Source organism: Odocoileus virginianus, chromosome 4 (genome assembly GCF_023699985.2).
Source record: "Odocoileus virginianus isolate 20LAN1187 ecotype Illinois chromosome 4, Ovbor_1.2, whole genome shotgun sequence".
Classification (NCBI taxonomy): domain Eukaryota; kingdom Metazoa; phylum Chordata; class Mammalia; order Artiodactyla; family Cervidae; genus Odocoileus; species Odocoileus virginianus.
Window position 1 is genome coordinate 9,037,171 of NC_069677.1, and position 18,641 is coordinate 9,055,811.

Here is an 18,641-nt window from a genome sequence, read left to right on the forward strand (position 1 = left end):
TAGATGTAAAAGTCTAGGATTTTATATAGTTACAGATTCCCTGCTCACATTCTGGTTAGGAAATAAAAGTGTCCACACACACCCATATATACACATAGGTAAAATAAAATATGCATATATGTGTTAAATGCCAAATAGATAAGAATAATGACCAGAGAGTCAGAGGACTAGGCTCCATGAACAAGTTTTCTTACCTGTAAACAAAATCATAATTCCTACACCTCGTAAAATAATTCAAGATTTAGAAAAGAAAGCAGCCACCAAAGATGGCTTTTAATGTTGCATGACACTAAAGTCTCAAAAATAATAACCAACCATTCAGAGCTTTTACTTATGGCACAAACTATTTTAAATGCTTTCTTGTACTAACATCTGGGATTCTCTGGTGGCTCAGCGGGTAAAGAATCTGCCTGCAATGCAGGAGACACAGGTTTGATCCCTGGGTCAGGAAGATCCCCTGGAGAAGGGAATGGCTACCCACTCCAGTATTCTTGCCTGGAGAACTCCATGGACAGAGGAGCCTGGTGGGCTTGAAAAGAGTCCTTTGGATCACAAAGAGTCAGACAGGACTGAGCAACTTTCCCTTCTTCACTAACTCATTTAATCCTCTCAACAACTGTAAAGTATACATACTGTTATTTATCCCCCCAATTTTAATGATGAGCATACTAAACTTTGGTTTGCACAAGTCACACTGTAGAGTATGAGGGTAAAGTTTCAAAGATTCTGGCTCCAGAACCTGTGTGCTTAATACCACAGGAAACAATCTAAGTATACTTTAAAAGAGCAGAATTTAGAGAAGCAGATAGGCTGAGGGAGCCACGTTCATCTACCTGCCTGGAACAATAAATGAAAAATATGGCGAAGACAGCAGTTAAGTATGGAAGTTTTCTGATTACACAATCACCTTTAAAAGCCACCACTGTCAAGGCAAGCATTTGTAAACTTTCTCTTGTGTTTCTCCTCTACTATAGCATATCTCTCTCCTTTACCCTTAAAGTCACGAACTTTTGAATCAGGGGGAAAAAAAGACAATTATTTTTCAATAATTAAAGCTACTATCCTGCTGCCAGAGCACACGCTCTGGCCTTGATCTTCTGAGAATCTTTTCTATGAGGCCCTGTCCTTGATGCCGCCAAGGATCCCTGTGAAGGGAAGAAATGAAGAAGGCAGGCAACCCAACGTAATGTAGCTGCAACTGATCCTAAGCATCTTCAGATCTTAACTCTGAACCTTTTTTACTCACCTTTCTTAACACCCCCTTCCCCACTTCAATCCCTCCCCCTATCCAAATAACAACCGCTAAGGTAACAGCGTCGCCTCCAGTCAGATCCATAGACTGCGCTCTGAGGCCAAGGGCTCCTCTACTCCGGATTCTAGACTCGGCTTTGGCGCTACCAGGCTTCGGACATCAGGCCTCACGCCCACGCTCCGGCCCTCCCCCTCCTCAGTTTCCACACCACATCTCCCTCAAAAAGGCCGGATCTCTTTCAAAGAGCTCCTAAAAAACGGGCTGCTTGGTCCAGAAGCCTGTGGTCCTGCCCTCTGGGTATCCCGGGCCCTCCTTCTTCCTAAGACGCCACTTGAAGTCGGCTACCTCATTCCAGCCTTGCGTCGCTCCACTAAAGAACTCGGCTCCCAGCACGTTACCTCAGAAGTGAGGCCTACCGGGGGGGGCGCTGCGTGCGTCACAACGCGTGAAGTCGGCGCAGGGACCCGGAGCCTCGCGGCCAAGGGGCGGGGCGCCCTTCTCCAGGAAGCCAATCAGCACCCAGTGGGACGGCGTTCGGCTGGCGCGGGGCGGAGACCTTAGTGGCTGCACTGGCAGCAGGCCGCGCAACTGGTTCAGGCTGAGTTGACAACTGGCAGTGGGCACTGACGGCCCAGGTAAAGTCAGCCGCAGGAGAAGGATGAATGGAGCAGCTGGACCTTCGCATATTGACAGCCGCGAGCGAGTTCTCAAATTAGGGGGCAGTTTTGCGACACAGCCTCGCTGCGCCTTCCACACTGTGTGCTGTGGGTGAGGACGCCCGACGGGAAAGGGAGGAGTTCTGGTTTTGGGGGTGCAGAAGCACAACACTCTCCAAGTTGTGTTCGAACAGATCCTCTTATTCTGTGGGAGAATGGGGTGAGCTGAGCAACCCGCTGCCTTATCCGGAAATTGCTAGGGGGCCGGTAGAAGCAGGCGGATGGAAGCAGCAGGTGTGGGTAATTCTAAGTGGAGTGATTAAGTGAGACCAGCAGGGCTTCTCTGGTGGCTGAGACGGTAAGGAATAGGCCTGCAAAGCGGGAGACCTGGGTTCCATCCCTAGGTTGGGAAGCTCCCTGGAGGAGGAAATGGCAACCCACTCCAGTGTTTTTGCCTGGAGAATCCCCATGGACAGAGAGCCTGGCAGACTACAGTCCATGGGGTCGCAAAGAGTTGGACACGACTGAGCGACTAAGCACAACAGCAGGTAGAAAGGGACGGTATGTGGGGTAGGTCTGGAGGCGACTATGGATGGAGTCAGAGCTGACTGGTGGACGATTCAGAGGTGGAAAGGAAGGTACAGTTGACCCTTGAACCACACAGGGGTTAGGGGTGTCGAGCTCGCGCGGTGGAAAATCCACTTATTGCTGTCTCTGCCTCAGAAACCAGGGAGTCGATACACGACTCACCGGAGGTCCAGAAGCTGAAGCCGTTGGGTAGAATCAGACTCAAACTCTAGTGTTTTGATTCCATGTGTGTGACCTCTAATGCAACACATACTTCTCCTCACACTTCATTAATTTTAAAGATCTGTAAGATGAAAATACAGGTACTCTATTTAGTGGGGGAAAATTCTGCATATAAATGGACCTGTGAATCTCAGCCCTGTGCGTGTTACTCAAGGTACAACTGTAGTAAGGTGACAAGTGGATGAGGGGCAAAGGGAAATGGAAAGGAGAATGCCTTTAGGTTGTAGGAAAAATTCTTTCCTGTCTTGACTTTTGGTGTCTCTGACTGATGGGAGTTCTTAGTGTATTTCTGGGGAAAGATTCTGGATCATTCTAATATCTGAATCTCTTTTGGGCCCCTGATTTCATTCAGTCATTTATCAAATACTGATGATCACAGTATTGAAGGGTGCACTGTTAATTTACTAGAAAGCTCTTTTGTCATCTGGAACTAGTTTTGATACATTTTTATCTTTTATGTTGTTGAGGTAGGAAATAGAACTCTTGCTTTAATAGTTGGATGTTGTAGATTCCAGGAAGGAAAGTGTAATATATTATGATTTGGTATGCAATACATTTATTCTTTGCACAATAGCCCTCATAGAATTATAGAAAGGGAAGGAAACTTTGAAATTATTGAAGCATAACCTTTTATTTTTCTGTGGCAAAATTGTGAAGTAGGTATTTTTTTCACTCCCTCTTACTAGCACTGCCTGTCCTTAGTGTCTCATCATACCACCTTTCTCAGCCGTTCTATCCTTAGACTGTTTAGAGATCTCTATGGTTTTTGCTCTGAAGTGTTCCTCGCTTCAGTTAAAACTCACATTCTCCAAAAGTTTACTTAAGTTATACACAATCTAATTACAGTAACTCACAGTGAAGATATGAAGAACCAGTAGATTTATCCCTCTAAGGGTATATTTACATTTTATGAAAGGGTTTTTTATTAAGCAAAATTAATATACAGCTGCTAGAATAAATAAGGGAGATATTTGCAAACAGATCTTCAACACTGACCCTTCTTTACCACACTGTGTGGTCCAAGACTTACCACAGTGAAATAGCTAGTGCTAGCTGTGTAGTTTCTTTCCTTGAGTCCCATTTTCCAAAAGTATGATATAGTTCTTACCTGATTTCACCACACCTTTCTTTCAATTAATAACTTCCCTTGCTTTTGAGCTTCTTTCTCAGGTATTCAATAGCCTTAGTATTGACATTAGTTTTTATAATTATAAGATTTAACATTATACAAATATCTTTAAAAATCTGTTTTTGTGAAACTTGGGTATATATTCTAAGGGCATAAGCACCAAGTTAGATGAATAAGGAAAAGCCTTCTAAAAGATCTTTGCTGGTGTTTCAGAGAATGTACCAATTTATAAACGTTCCCAAAATGTTGGAATTGTGTCTTCAGAATCAGAGTATCTATGATCCAGTTACAAGAATGAAAATAAACAAAATGACAATAATAACCACAATAAACTCAGATGGTTGAATATACTTTTAGTCCTGTGAAGACATTACAAAGGTTTTTCTGCACTTAGTTTTATTCTTCTTGAAGCAGACAAAGTCTTTCTAGATTGATTAAAATAAAACTAGTCATTGTCCTTGACGACATGTTCATTTCCCATATGATTCTCACCTTAAGGGCTCAGAGTGAAGGATAGAAACTATAGACTTTCATAGAAGCAAGTGGAGTTGGTTTATTTATTTTTTTAAAGTGGTACATTTTGCCTTCTGAAAACTAAAAGTATTTATTATTTCTTAATTATCACTACTATGCATAAAGATATATTTTTCCTCAGGGAGATTGAAGAAGAACCTTTTATCTATTTTTTTAAAAATATATTCATGTTTAAGCTCTGTAATGAACAAAATACACAAAAATAATATATTAATTTCAACTTTTGTATTAAACTATGTAACAACACAATTCACCTTAAATTGCTGAGCTCATCTATAGAACGAAGCAATAAATTCAGCCATTCTATCATTTTTTATTAAAATTATGAAATGCCCTTAAATTCATAAGTATGTGAAAAACATAATATTTCAGCACCAGTTTTACATAATGCTCAAAGCTTTTATTCATTCACTAAATGTAAAATTGTTATAACCTTCTAAATGTTTTTAACAGGTAAGGCTGTGAAAGTATAAATTGAAAATATCAGATAGTTTGTAATGGTGGTTCAAATATATTTTAACAAGACATTTATTTAAAACTTTTACTGAAAATTAGTTGCCATATAATACTATGTTAGTTTCATGTGTGTTTTATAATGATTTGACATTAGCATTCATTATGCAATGATAATAATATCTTGTTGTTGTTCATCATTTGGTCATGTCCAAACTCTTAATTAACCCATAGACTGAAGCATGCCAGGCTTCCTTGTCCTTTACCATCTCCTGGAGTTTGCTGAAACTAATGTCCACTGAGTCAGTGATGCCATCCAACCGTCTCATCCTCTCTTGCCCCCTTCTCCTCCTGCCTTCAATCTTTCCCAGCATCAGGGTCTTTTCCAATGAGTCAGTTATTTGCATCAGGTGGCCAAAGTATTGGGACTTCAGCTTCAGCATCAGTCCTTCCAATGAATATTCAGGACTGATTTCCTTTAGGATTGGCTGGTTGGATCTCCTTGCAGTCCAAGGGGCTCTCAAGAGTCTTCTCCAGCACCACAATTTGAATCAATTTTTCATCGTTCAGCCTTCTTTATGGTCCAACTCTCACATCCGTATGTGACTACTAGAAAAACCATAACTGACTATATGGACCTTTGTTGGCAAAGTAATGTCTCTGCTTTTTAATACTCTATCTAGGTTTCTTCCAAGGAGCAAGCCTCTTTTAATTGCATGGCTGCAGTCACCATCTGCAGTGATTTTGGAGCCCAAGAAAATAAAGTCAGCCACTATTTCCACTGTTTCCCCATCTAGTTTCCATGAAATGATGGGACCAGATGCCATGATCTTAGTTTTCTGAATGTTGGATTTTAAACCAACTTTTTCACTCTCCTCTTTCACTTTCATCAAGAGGCTCTTTAGTTCTTCTTCACTTTCTGCCATAAGGGTGGTATCGTCTGCATATCTGAAGTTGTAGATATTACTCCCAGCAATCTTGATTCCAGCTTGTGATTCATTTAGCCTGGCATTTCACATGATGTACTCTGCATATAAGTTAAATAAATAGGGTGACAATATACAGCCTTGACATACTCCTTTCTCAATTTTGAACCAGTCCATTGGTACATGGACAATTCTAACTGTTACTTCTTGACCTACATGCAGGTTTCTCAGGAGGCAGGTAAGGTATACCCATCTCTTTAAGAACTTTCCACAGTTTGTTGTGATCCACACAGTCAAAGGCTTTCACATAGTCAGTGAAGAAGAGATAGATGTTTTTCTGGAATTCTCTTGCTTTTTCTATGATTCAATGGGTGTTGGCAATTTTATCTCTGATCCCTCTACCTTTTCTAAATCTAGCTTGTACATCTGGAAGTTCTCGGTTCATGTACTGTTGAAGCTTAGCTTGAAAGATTTTGAGCATTACCTTGCTAGCATATGAAATGAGTGCATTTGTGCAGTAGTTTGAACATTTCTTTGGCATTTCCCTTCTTTGGGTTTGGAATGAAAACTGACTTCTTCCAGTCCTGTGATCACTGCTGAGTTTTCCAAATTTGTAGTAAGTCTAGAAACCATCTATCTCCATACAAAGTTACTACAGTATCATTGACCATGTTCCCATGCTTTATATTATATCCCCATAACTTGTTTATTATGTAACTGGAGGTTTGTATCTCTTAATCTCCTTCAGGGTGTACCTAATTTATAACAAATACTCCAATTAATGTTACTGGGGAGAAAGTAGTATTCTACCTTTATGTACTTGGATAATTATTCCTGTTCAATATGCTGAGGTTTTAGAAAAACCTGGATGTGAAATCTGACCTCCACCACCTATATATACAATGCAGGTCTGGGAATATTCTCTGAGCTTTCAGCCTCAGTTTCTTAATGTGAAATGATAATAATGATATCTACATCTCAGAGCATCACAATTAAATAAGATAGTAAAAACATTCTAGAACAGTGTTTGGTACATGGTATAGAATAAATAGTACTTACCATTATTCTTGAATTGTTATAATAATGTGTATATGAGGAGTGCAAATAAATGTAATTTACTTAGATTTTCAAAAAGCATTTATCAGGGCTTGGCAATACAATCTATCAAAAAGATAGTTGGGCATGTGTTAGGGAACATGTGACCTGTTATATAAATGATAAACTAGGAACTTCCCTGCCAGTCCAATGGTTAAGACTGAGCTTCTAATGCAGGGGGCACAGGTTTAATTCATGGTCAGCAAGATAAGATTTATATGCCACATGATGCTGCAAAGGAAAAGAATACACAGGTAGACTAGATGTGGTAGGTGTCCTAAAAATATTACCATTCAGTGAGGAAGATGGGCTTCCCTCATAGCTCAGTTGGTAAAAAATCTGCCTGCAATGCAGGAGACCTGGGTTCAATTCCTGGGTTGGGAAGATCCCCCGGAGAAGGACTTGGCAACCCACTCCAGTATTCTTGCCTGGAGAATCCCATGGACAGGGGGACCTGGCAGTTTGCAGTCCATGGGGTCATAAGAGTCAGACACGACTTAGCAACTAAACCTCCAATGAGGAAGATAGGAGACAAATTAGTAATGTAAGGACTGTCATAAACGTATATACAGAATATCATGGGAGTACAAGAGAGAGGTAATTCAGCCTGGAGAGGGAGAGGAGACATCAGTAATGCTGTCCTGAAGATGAGTTGAAATTACCCAGGTGAAGGAAAGAAGGAAGGACCTCTTAGGCAGAGAAAAGAAAGGTATGGCTTAAGACAAAGCAACAAGGAACCTGTTAAAATTTGAAAAACTACATATAAGTCACTATTCCTAAGTAAGAAAGAGTGCTTATGAAGACATAGTGGGAGATAGAAAGGTATTCAGAAGTTAAAGAAGGGCCTATTGTATAATGCAAAAGAATTTGAATTTTATCCTGTGACCCTTTCAGATAACTGAAATGGAAGAGAATTGTTCAAATTACGACTTGCTAAGAATAAAAAAAATTTTTTTTTCTGCTGGGCATACAATCCTTGAACTATTATGGATAATAATAGGAATTATATATTCTCAAATATTGTGGGGTTTTCCCCCTTCATTATAGAACTTTTTAAAATAAGAGCATTACATTTCTTCACTTTTCTTAATATTGTGGGTATTATATGGAAGTATTGATTATAGTTTGAGACATTTAGATTCTCCTATTTTCTTTATTAACTTATTTTCATCATCTTAGTGAAAACATCAAGAAGCTGGAGGCATTCCATAAAATAGAACTTTTATTATTCCTTTAAGAGTACCTTAAGGTACTGGTGGTTCTTTAATAATAGGGTAGATTTTCTAATTCTCATTCTTCAAGGTTTTCTTTGGTAGTATCATATAGAAGAAACTAATAATAATGAAGATTCTTAAGTGGGTCAGCATTGGGCATTTACAAATCTCTTTTTTTATGAACAACTCTCTATGGTTGACTGTATAAAATTTCAAAATGTTGAGTTTTGAAAGAAAAAGAGATACTTGACTCTTAAGATTTGTCATTGATCTGTCGAAGTCTGGCATATGTTTAGTGTTATCTTGTGAGGTACTTTTCTGGGCTTCAGTGAAATAACCCACAGGAAACTTCCAGCTGCAGGTCACATTATGCAATGATGTATGTCTAGTGGTTGCTAAACAACTTTAGCCCTCAAACTTCAGTCTGGGTAAAAGTTCCATACGTGTGATGGCTACTCTACCACCCTAGATGACCCTATTGGTCAAAGACTCTTCCAAGATGAACCTAGTCTGATCGTTTCCTATGCATTTACTTAGCTCACATGGGAAAATAGCCTACCACTTTCTCGAGACTTCTTATTTTAGGACTAGAGTTCTATTTTAACATCCTATTATAGTTTTACTTTTAAATGAATTAAAATTTTTATCATTGTATAATAAACTTTTTTTACCCTGTTTTTTGTTTTTGTGATTTTAAGCTTAAATACTAATTTTTCCACCTTTGCTTTCTTTTTGTCTGCAAGTTCATAAAATCTTAGTGTCTCTTGCTTTACTTTTTAGTTTACATTGTTTTAACTATATATTTTGTTAACAGTATATTTTGTGTTTGATTTTTTTCCATTTATTTTTATTAGTTGGAGGCTAATTATTTTACAATCTGGTAGTGGTTTTTGCCATATATTGACATGAATCAGCCATGGATTTACATGTGCTCCCCATCCCAATCCCCCCTCCCGCCTCCCTCCCCATCCGATCCCTCTGTCTCATGCATCCAACCTGGGCTGGTGATCTGTTTCACCCTTGAGAGTATACTTGTTTCAATGCTATTCTCTCAGAATATCCCACCCTCGCCTTCTCCCACAGAGTCCAAAAGTCTGTTCTATACATCTGTGTCTCTTTTTCTGTTTTGCATATAGGGTTAGCGTTACCATCTTTCTAAATTCCATATATATGCATTAGTATACTGTATTGGTGTTTATCTTTCTGGCTTACTTCACTCTGTATAATGGGCTCCAGTTTCATCCATCTCATTAGAATTGATTCAAATGAATTCTTTTAAAATGGCTGAATAATATTCCATTGTGTATATGTACCACAGCTTCCTTATCCATTCGTCTGTTGATGGGCATCTAGGTTGCTTCCATGTCCTGGCAATTATAAACAGTGCTGCGATGAACATTGGGGTGCACATGTCTCTTTCAGATCTGGTTTCACGGTGTGTATGCCCAGGAGTGGGATTACTGGGTCATATGGCAGTTCTATTTCCAGTTTTTTAAGGAATCTCCACACTGTTCTCCATAGTGGCTGTACTAGTTTGCATTCCCACCAAAGTGTAAGAGGGTTCCCTTTTCTCTACACCCTCTCCAGCATTTATTGCTTGTAGACTTTTGGATGGCAGTCATCCTGACTGGCGTGTAATGGTACCTCATTGTGGTTTTGATTTGCATTTCTCTGATAATGAGTGATGTTCAGCATCTTTTCATGTGTTTGTTAGCCATCTATATGTCTTCTTTGGAGAAATGTCTGTTTAGATCTTTGGCCCATTTTTTGATTGGGTCATTTATTTTTCTGGAATTGAGCTGCAGGAGTTGCTTGTATATTTTTGAGATTAATTATTTCCCAGTTGCTTCATTTGCTATTATTTTCTCCCATTCTGAAAGCTGTCTTTTCACCTTGCTTATAGTTTCCTTCATTGTGGAAAAGCTTTTAAGTTTAATTAGGTCCCATTTGTTTATTTTTGCTTTTATTTCCAATATTCTGGGAGGTGGGTCATAGAGGATCCTGCTGTGATTAATTTTGGAGAGTGTTTTGCCTAAGTTTTCCTCTAGGAGTTTTGTAGTTTCTGATCTTATGTTTAGATCTTTAATCCATTTTGAGTTTATTTTTGTGTATGGTGTTAGAAAGTGTTCTAGTTTCATTATTTTACAAGTGGTTGTCCAGTTTTCCCAGCAACACTTGTTAAAGAGATTGTCTTTTTCTCATTGTATATTCTTGCCTCCTTTGTCAAAGATAAGGCGTCCATAGGTGTGTGGATTTATCTCTGGGCTTTCTATTCTGTTCCACTGATCTATATTTCTGTCTTTGTGCCAGTACCATACTGTCTTGACTGTAGCTTTGTAGTATAGTCTGAAGCCAGGCAGGTTGATTCCTCCAGTTCCATTCTTCTTTCTCAAGATTGCTTTTGCTGTTTGAGGTTCTTTGTGTTTCCATACAAATTGTGAAATTATTTGTTCTAGTTCTGTGAAAAATACCATTGGTAGCTTGATAGGGCTTGCACTGAATCTATAGATTGCTTTGGGTAGTATACTCATTTTCACTATATTGAGTCTTCCAGGCCATGAACATGGTATATTTCTCCATCTGTTTGTGTCCTCCTTGATTTCTTTCGTCAGTGTTTTATAGTTTTCTATGTATAGGTCTTTTGTTTCTTTAGGTAGATTTATTCCTAAGTATTTTATTCTTTTCATTGCAATGGTGGATGGAATTGTTTCCTTAATTTCTCTTTCTGTTTTCTCATTGTTAGTGTATAAGATTGCAAGGGATTTCTGTGTGTTAATTTTATATACTGCAACTTTACTATATTCATTGATAAGCTCTAGTAATTTTCTGGTGGAGTCTTAAGGGTTTTCTATGTAGAGGATCATGTCATCTGCAAACAGCGAGAGTTTTACTTCTTCTTTTCCAATCTGGATTCCTTTTATTTCTTTTTCTGCTCTGATTGCTGTGGCAAAAACTTCTAAAGCTATGTTTAGTAGTGGTGAGAGTGGGCACCCTTGTCTTGTTCCTGACTTTAGGGAAAATGCTTTCAATTTTTCACCATTGAGGATAATGTTTGCTGTGGGTTTGTCATATATGGCTTTCATTATGTTGAGGTATGTTCCCTCTATGCCTTCTTTCTGGAAGGTTTTTGTCATAAATGGATGTTGAATTTTGTCAAAGGCTTTGTCTGTGTCTATTGAGATAAACATAAGGTTTTTATTTTTCAATTTGTTAATGTAGTGTATTATATTGATTGATTTGTAGATATTGAAGAATCCTTGCATCCCTGGGATAAAGCCCACTTGGTCATGGTGTATGATCTTTTTAATATGTTGTTGGATACTGTTTGCTAGAATTTTGTTAAGGATTTTTGCATCTATGTTCATCAGTGATATTAGCCTGTAATTTTCTTTTTTTGTGGCATCTTTGTATTGTTTTGGTATTAGGGTGATGGTGGCCTCATAGAATGAGTTTGGAAGTTTACTTTCCTCTGCAATTTTCTGGAACAGTTTGAATAGAATAGGTGTTAGCTCTTCTCTAAATTTTTCGTAGAATTTGGCTGTGAAGCTGTCTGTTCCTGGGCTTTTGTTTGTTGGGAGATTTCTGATTACAGTTTCGATTTGCATGCTTGTGATGGGTCTCGTAAGATTTTCTATTTCTTCCTGGTTCAGTTTTGTAAAGTTATACTTTTCTAAGAGTTTGTCCATTTCTTCTAAGTTGTCTGTTTTATTGGCATATAGTTGCTGATAGTAGTCTCTTATGATCCTTTGTATTTCTGTGTTGTCTGTTGTGATTTCTCCATTTTCATTTCTAATTTTGTTGATTTGATTCTTCTCCCTTTGTTTCTTGATGAGTCTGGCTAATGGTCTATCTATTTTATTTATCTTCTCGAAGAACCAGCTTTTAGCTTTGTTGACTTTTGCTATGGTCTCCTTTGTTTCTTTTTCATTTATTTCTGCCCTAAGGCCACCTGTATTTTAGTGCTCAGGGTTATGTTCCTGCATTGCTGGAGAATTAGTGTGATGTGTCTTGTTCTGGAACTTGTTGGCTCTTGGGTGGAGCTTGGTTTCAGTGTAGGTGTGGAGGCTTTTGGGTTAGCTCTTATCAATTAATGTTCCCTGGAGTCAGGAGTTTTCTGGTGTTCTCAAGTTTTGGAGATAAGCCTCCTGCCTCTGGATTTCATTCTTATTCTTACCGTAGCCTCAAGACTTCTCCATCCATACAGCACCAATAATAAAACATCTAGGTTAATGGTGAAAAGATTCTCCACAGTGAGGGACACCCAGAGAAATTCACAGAGTTACATGGAGAAGAGAAGAGGGAGGAGGGAAATATAGGTGACCAGGAGGAGAAGACGGGGTAGTCAAAAGGGAAGGGACCACTCTAGTCAGTAATCAGTTCCATGTTTTCCACAGCCTGGAACACCCAAAGAGATTCAGAGAGTTAAGTAGAGATGAGAAGTGGGAGGGAGGAGGTAGAGGTGACCTGGGGGAGAAAAGCAAGAGTGAAAAGAGAAGGGAGCAGTCAAGCCAGTAATCACACCCCTAAATAAAAATGGGTACTGATGATTAGATTATTAAAGATACAAAACTGATAACAAATACCAAAAAGCAAAGATTAAAAATCTAGAGTAGAAGTTAGACTCTCAAAAATATAATATTAAAAATACAAAACAGAATCAATCACAAAAATTATAAAAAATATATGAAATTTGCTTTTAAAATTGGGTCTTTTTTTTTTTTTGGCAAGGTAATTCAGTTCAGTTCAGTTGCTCAGTCGTGTCCAACTCTTTGCGACCCCATGAATCACAGCCTGCCATGCCTCCCTGTCCATCACCAACTCCTGGAGTTTACTCAAACTCATGTCCATTGAGTCAGTGATGTCATCCAGCCATCTCATCTTCTGTCATCCCCTTCTCCTCCTGCCCCCAATCCTTCCCAGAATCAGGGTCTTTTCCAATGAGTCAACTCTTCACATGAGGGGTAGTAGTAGGTTACAAAAATGAAAATTAAAGGAGTAATAAAGAACTTAAAAATTTTTTTTAATTTAAAAATGATAATAGTAAAAATATGTCTAGGAATTTCTCTGGAGCTGTTGAGGGCAGTTGGGGTCAGTTCAGTTTCAGATAGTTCCTTGTTCCAGCTTATATGTCTTCTCAAGTTCTATAGGCCCCTTCCAATGCTTAGTCAATGCTAACTACCGGGTTTTAATCTGTTGCACCTGTCACTTCCAGAGTGGTTCCCTCTTCTTTTTTTATTTTGGCTTCCTCTGTTTGCAAGTCTCTTCAGTGTATAATTTCTGCCCTGACACAAGGGGGCAAAGTTGGTCACTAATTTAGGCTCACTTGTTCAGTTGTGTTGTGGGGAGGGAGGAACAGTACAAACAAATATCACTGGTGTGTGTGGGGAGTGCTCGCAGTGTATGGACCACACTGGGTTTGCCCTAGCTCCCAGCACATGTGCTTTCCCAGTCTATACTGCTAAGGTTGCTCTGCAGAGGAACTGTCCAAAGCAGGCCCTGGGTTTTGTGCACCTCCCAGGTCTAAGCTGCTCAGGTTCAGGTTCTCGGGTACTTCACAAAGGCATGGATTCAGTTGGGCATGCATTTTGTGCCCTTCCCAGGTCCAAGCAGCTCAGGCAAACAGGTGCTTGGCAAGCGCACTGTCTTATGTGGGTTGTGCATCTTAATCACCTCCCCAGTCTCAGCCACTCGGTCTCCTGAGTGTGCCACAAGAGCACCGTCTCAGGTGTAGCATGAGTCTTCTCTTGGGAGCGGATCTCTGGCTGTGACCCTCCTGGCAGACGTCAACCGTCCAAGATCCCAGGAAGACTTGGTTAGCAACTGGGAGCCTGCTCACAGTTTGGTGAATGCCATCTCTGGGGCCGAGATTGCCCCTTGCCTTCTGGCTCTGGCTGTTGCCCGCCTGCCTCTCTGCCTCCAGTGGGGGAGGGGCCAGTCCACAGCAGGCTAGCTCTCCTCTGGTATTTGGTTAATACTTTGTTCTGTGAGCGGGCCAGGCTTGGCTTTAGGTTACAGCTTTTCCCGGGAAAGTTCTCTCTCTTCTCTCTCTCTCTCTCTCTCTCTCTCTCTACCTCTCTCTCTTTCTCTCTCTGGCTATCCCACAGTTTGGGTTGCTATCACACATTAGCTCCTTCAGATTGTCCTCAGGGCATTCAGGCCCAGTCCTTACCCTAAGCATGCAACCCGCACCTCCCTGTTTAGCCCCTGCTCACTGGTGGTGGATGCAAGCATCTGGGCTACTTCTCCACTGGGAGTTGAAGTTAGGCGCGTATTCTGTGAACTTTTGTTTTTCCCCTCCCAGTTATGTTGCCCTCTGAGATCCCAAAACTCCCCACAGACCCCCCCCCACCCATGAGAAAGTTTCCTGGTGTTTAGAAGCTTCCCCTACTTCACGACTCCCTTTCTGGGATGGGTCTCCATCCCAGATGGGTTTGATTCTAACTCTTTTGTCTCTCGTTTTGTCTTTTATATTTTGTCCTACCTCCATTCAAAAAGAATGGGCTGCCTTTCTTGGTGCCTGGTGTTCTCCACCAGCATTCAGAAGTTGTTTTATGGAAGTTGCTCAGCATTCAAATGATCTTTTGATGAATTTGTGGGGGAGAAAGTGGTCTCCTCATCCTATTCCTCTGTCATCTTAGGACCGCCCCCCTCCTGACATATTTTAAAGCACTCCCAGGCATTCACAAATGCTTCTGTATGCAGCTCTAATTGATGAGGATATTTTTCTTTTCACCTAAGTCACATGCTAACCATCACACATTGTAGAATTAATTGTAAGACCTCGTCCATATTTATGTTTTCATGATGGTCTCAAAAATGAATGTATATTCATATTATAATGTCTATTCAAATCTTCTGCCCATTTTGAAAAATTAGATTATTTTACTACTAGAGTTTTAGGAATTCTTTATATATTTTGAATGTAAGTTCTTTATGAGAGATATGCCTTGCAAATATTTTCTCCAAGACTGTGCATTGTATTTTTTCATTCTCTTTAACAGTATACTTTGAAAAGCCAAAGATCTTAATTTTGAATACATGCATTTTATCCATTTATTTTTCTGAATTCTCCTTTTGGTGCCACATTGAAAATATATTTGCCTAAAGGAAGGTCAGTCTCTTGTGGGGTCACTGCTCCTTTTGCCTGGCTCCTGGTATACACAAGGTTTTGCTTGTGCCCTCCAAGAGTCTGTTTCCCCAGTCCTTTGTAAGTTCTGGCAGCTCTATGGTGGGGTTAATGGCAACCGCCTCAAAGAGGGCTTATGCCATACCCAGGTCTGCTGCACCCTGAGCCCCTGCCCCTGTGGCAGGCCACTGCTGACCTGTACCTCCACTGAAGACAGTCAAACACAATTCTGGTTCAGTCTTTGTGCCAGTGGTGTCTCTGGGTCCTGCTGTATACAAGGTTTGTTTGAGCCCTCCAAGCATCTCTGGTGGGTATGGGGTTTGATTCTAAACATGATTTCGCCCCTCCTACAGTCTCGCTGGGCCTTCTCCTTTGCCCTTGAATGTGAGGTATCTTTTTTTTTTTTTAAATGGGATCCAACATTCTCCTGTTGGCATTTGTTCAGCAACGAATTGTAATTTTGAAGTTCTTGCAGGAGAAGATGGGTGCACATCCTTCTACTCCACCATCTTGTAGTCCTATCAAAGTGGAGATAGTAACCTTCTCCTACAGCCTACAAGCACAGCTGACTGACACAGACTTGCCCGCGAGTCTCCAGGAGTCTCTGGCAGAGGCGTGGGTCTGCGGTGGCTTGCTGCAGTGTCAGGGGTACTGAGTGCAGCAGTGCATTCATGGGACCTTTTGAAAGAGGTTGCCATTATCTTCATTACCTCCACCATAGTTTGGCCTCAAGTCAAACAACAGGGAGGGAACACAGCCTTGCCCATCAACATAAAATTTACTGAGCATGGCCTCACCCATCAGAACAAGACCCAGTTTCCCCATCAGCCAGTCTCTCCCATCAGGACGCTTTCATAAGCCTCTTATACTTATCCATCAGAGGGCAGACAGGATGAAAACCACAACCACAGAAAACTAACCAAACTGATCACATGGACCACAGCCTTGTCTAACTTGATGAAACTATGAGCCATGCTGTGTATGGCCACCCAAGATGGATGGGTCATGGTGGAGAGTTCTGACAAAACATGGTCCACTGGAGAAGGGAATGGCAAACCACTTCAGTATTCTTGCCTTGAGAACCCTAGGAGCAGTATGAAAAGGCCAAAAGACAGGACACTGAAAGATGAACTCCCAGGTCAGTTCGGTTCAGTTCAGTTCAGTTCGTTTCAGTCGCTCAGTTGTGTCCGACTCTTTGCAACCCCATGAATCACAGCACACCAGGCCTCCCTGCCCATCACCAACTCCCAGAGTTTACTCAAACCCATTTCCATCAAGTCAGTGTTGCCATCAACCATCTCATCCTCTGTCGTCCCCTTCTCCTCCTGCCCCCAATCCGTCCCAGCATCAGGGTCTTTTCCAATGAGTCAGCTCTTCACATGAGGTGACCAAAATACTGGAGTTTCAGCTTCAGCATCAGTCTTTCCAATGAACACCCAGGACTGATCTCCTTTAGGATAGGTACCTGATATTGCTACTGGAGATCAGTGGAGAAATAACTCCAGAAAGAATGAAGAGACGGAGCCAAAGCAAAAACAACACCCAGTTGTGGATGTGCCTGCTGATAGAAGTAAAGTCCAATGCTGTAAAGGGCAATATTGCATAGGAACCTGGAATGTTAGGTCCATAAATCAAGGCAAATTGGAAGTGGTCAAACAGGAGATGGCAAGAGTGAATGTCGACGTTTTAGGAATCAGTGAACTAAAATGGACTAGAATGGGTGAATTTAACTCAGGTGACTATTATTATTTTTCCTTTTTTTCCATTTATTTTCATTAGTTGGAGGCTAATTACTTTACAATATTGTAGTGTTTTTTGCCATACATTGACATGAATCAGCCACGGATTTACATGTGTTCCCCATCCCGATCCCCCTTCCCTCCTCCCTCTCCATCCCATCCCTCTGGGTCTTCCCAGTGTACCAGCCCTGAGTACTTGTCTCATGCATCCAACTCAGATGATCATTATATCTACTATTGTGGGCAAGAGTCCCTTAGAAGAATTGGAGTAGCAGTCATAGTCAACAAAAGAGTCCAAAATGCAGTACTTGGATGCAATCTCAAAACTGACAGTATGATCTCTGTTCATTTCCAAGGCAAACCATTCAATATCATGGTAATCCAAGTCTATGCCCCAAACAGTAATGCTGAAGAACCTGAAGTTGAACAGTTCTATGAAGACCTATAAGACCTTATATAACTAACACCCCAAATAGATGTCCTTTTCATTATAGGGGACTGGAATGCAAAAGTAGGAAGTCAAGAAACACTTGGATTAACAGGCAAATTTGGCCTTGGAGTACAGAATGAAGCAGGGCAAAGGCTAATAGAGGTCTGCCAAGAGAACACACTGGTCATAGCAAACACCCTCTTCTAACAACACGAGAGAAGACTTTACACATGGACATCACGAGATGGTCAATACTGAAATCAGGTTGATTATATTCTTTGCAGCCAAAGATGGAGAAGATCTATGCAGTCAGCAAAAAAAGACCAGGAGCTGACTGTGGCTCAGATCATGAACTCCTTATTGCCAAATTCAGACTTAAAGAAAGTAGGGAAAACCACCAGACTATTCAGGTATGACCTAAATCAAATCCCTTACAATGATCATAATCATATTCCTGGTGGCTCAGAATGAAAAGCATCCGCCTGCAGTACAGGAGACCCAGGTTCGATCCCTGGGTCAGGAAGATCCCCTGGAGAAGGAAACGGCAACCCACTCCAGTACTCTTGCCTGGAAAATCCCATGGATGGAGGAGACTGGTAGGCTACAGTCCATGGGATCGCAAAGAGTCGAACACAACTGAGCGATTTCACTTTCTTTTTTCTTTTCTTTCTACGACTATACAGTGGAAGTGACAAATAGATTCAAGGGATTAGATCTGCCTGATGAACTATGAATGGAGGTTCGTGACATTGTACAGGAGATGGAGCAAGACCACCCCCAAGAAAAAGAAATGCAAAAAGGCAAAATGGTTGCCTGAGGAGGCCTTTCAAATAGCTGAGAAAAAAAGAGGTGCTAAAGGCAAAGGAGAAAAGAAAAGATATACCCATTTGAATGCAGAGTTCCAAAGAATAGCAAGGAGAGATAAGAAAGCCTTCCTCAGTGATCAGTGCAAAGAAATGGAAGAAAACAGTAGAATGGGAAGGACTAGAGATCTCTTCAAGAAAATTTGAAATACCAAGAGAACATTTCATGCAAAGATGGGCACAGTAAAGGACAGAAATGGTATGGACCTAACAGAAGCAGAAGATATTAAGAAGAGGTGGCAAGAATACACAGAAAAATGTACAAAAAAGATCTTCATGACCCAGATAACCAAGATGGTGTGATCACTCACTTAGAGCCAGACATCCTGGAATGTGAAGTCAAGTGGGCCTTAGGAAGCATCACTATGAACAAAGTTAGTGGAGGTGATGGAATTCTGTTGAGTTATTTTAATC

The 18,641-nt window shown here is 40.7% G+C and overlaps 1 protein-coding gene across 1 annotated transcript in view; it reads left to right on the plus strand.

Annotated features, from left to right (window-relative positions):
* Window positions 1–1,786: 1,786 nt before the first annotated feature.
* The window catches only part of LOC110133383 (solute carrier family 15 member 2-like), a 71,498-nt gene continuing 54,643 nt past the window's right edge, over window positions 1,787–18,641 (plus strand). Inside the window, 1 exon segment of the mRNA XM_070466052.1 lies at window positions 1,787–1,887. The gene's annotated coding sequence lies outside the window, so the exon portion shown is untranslated.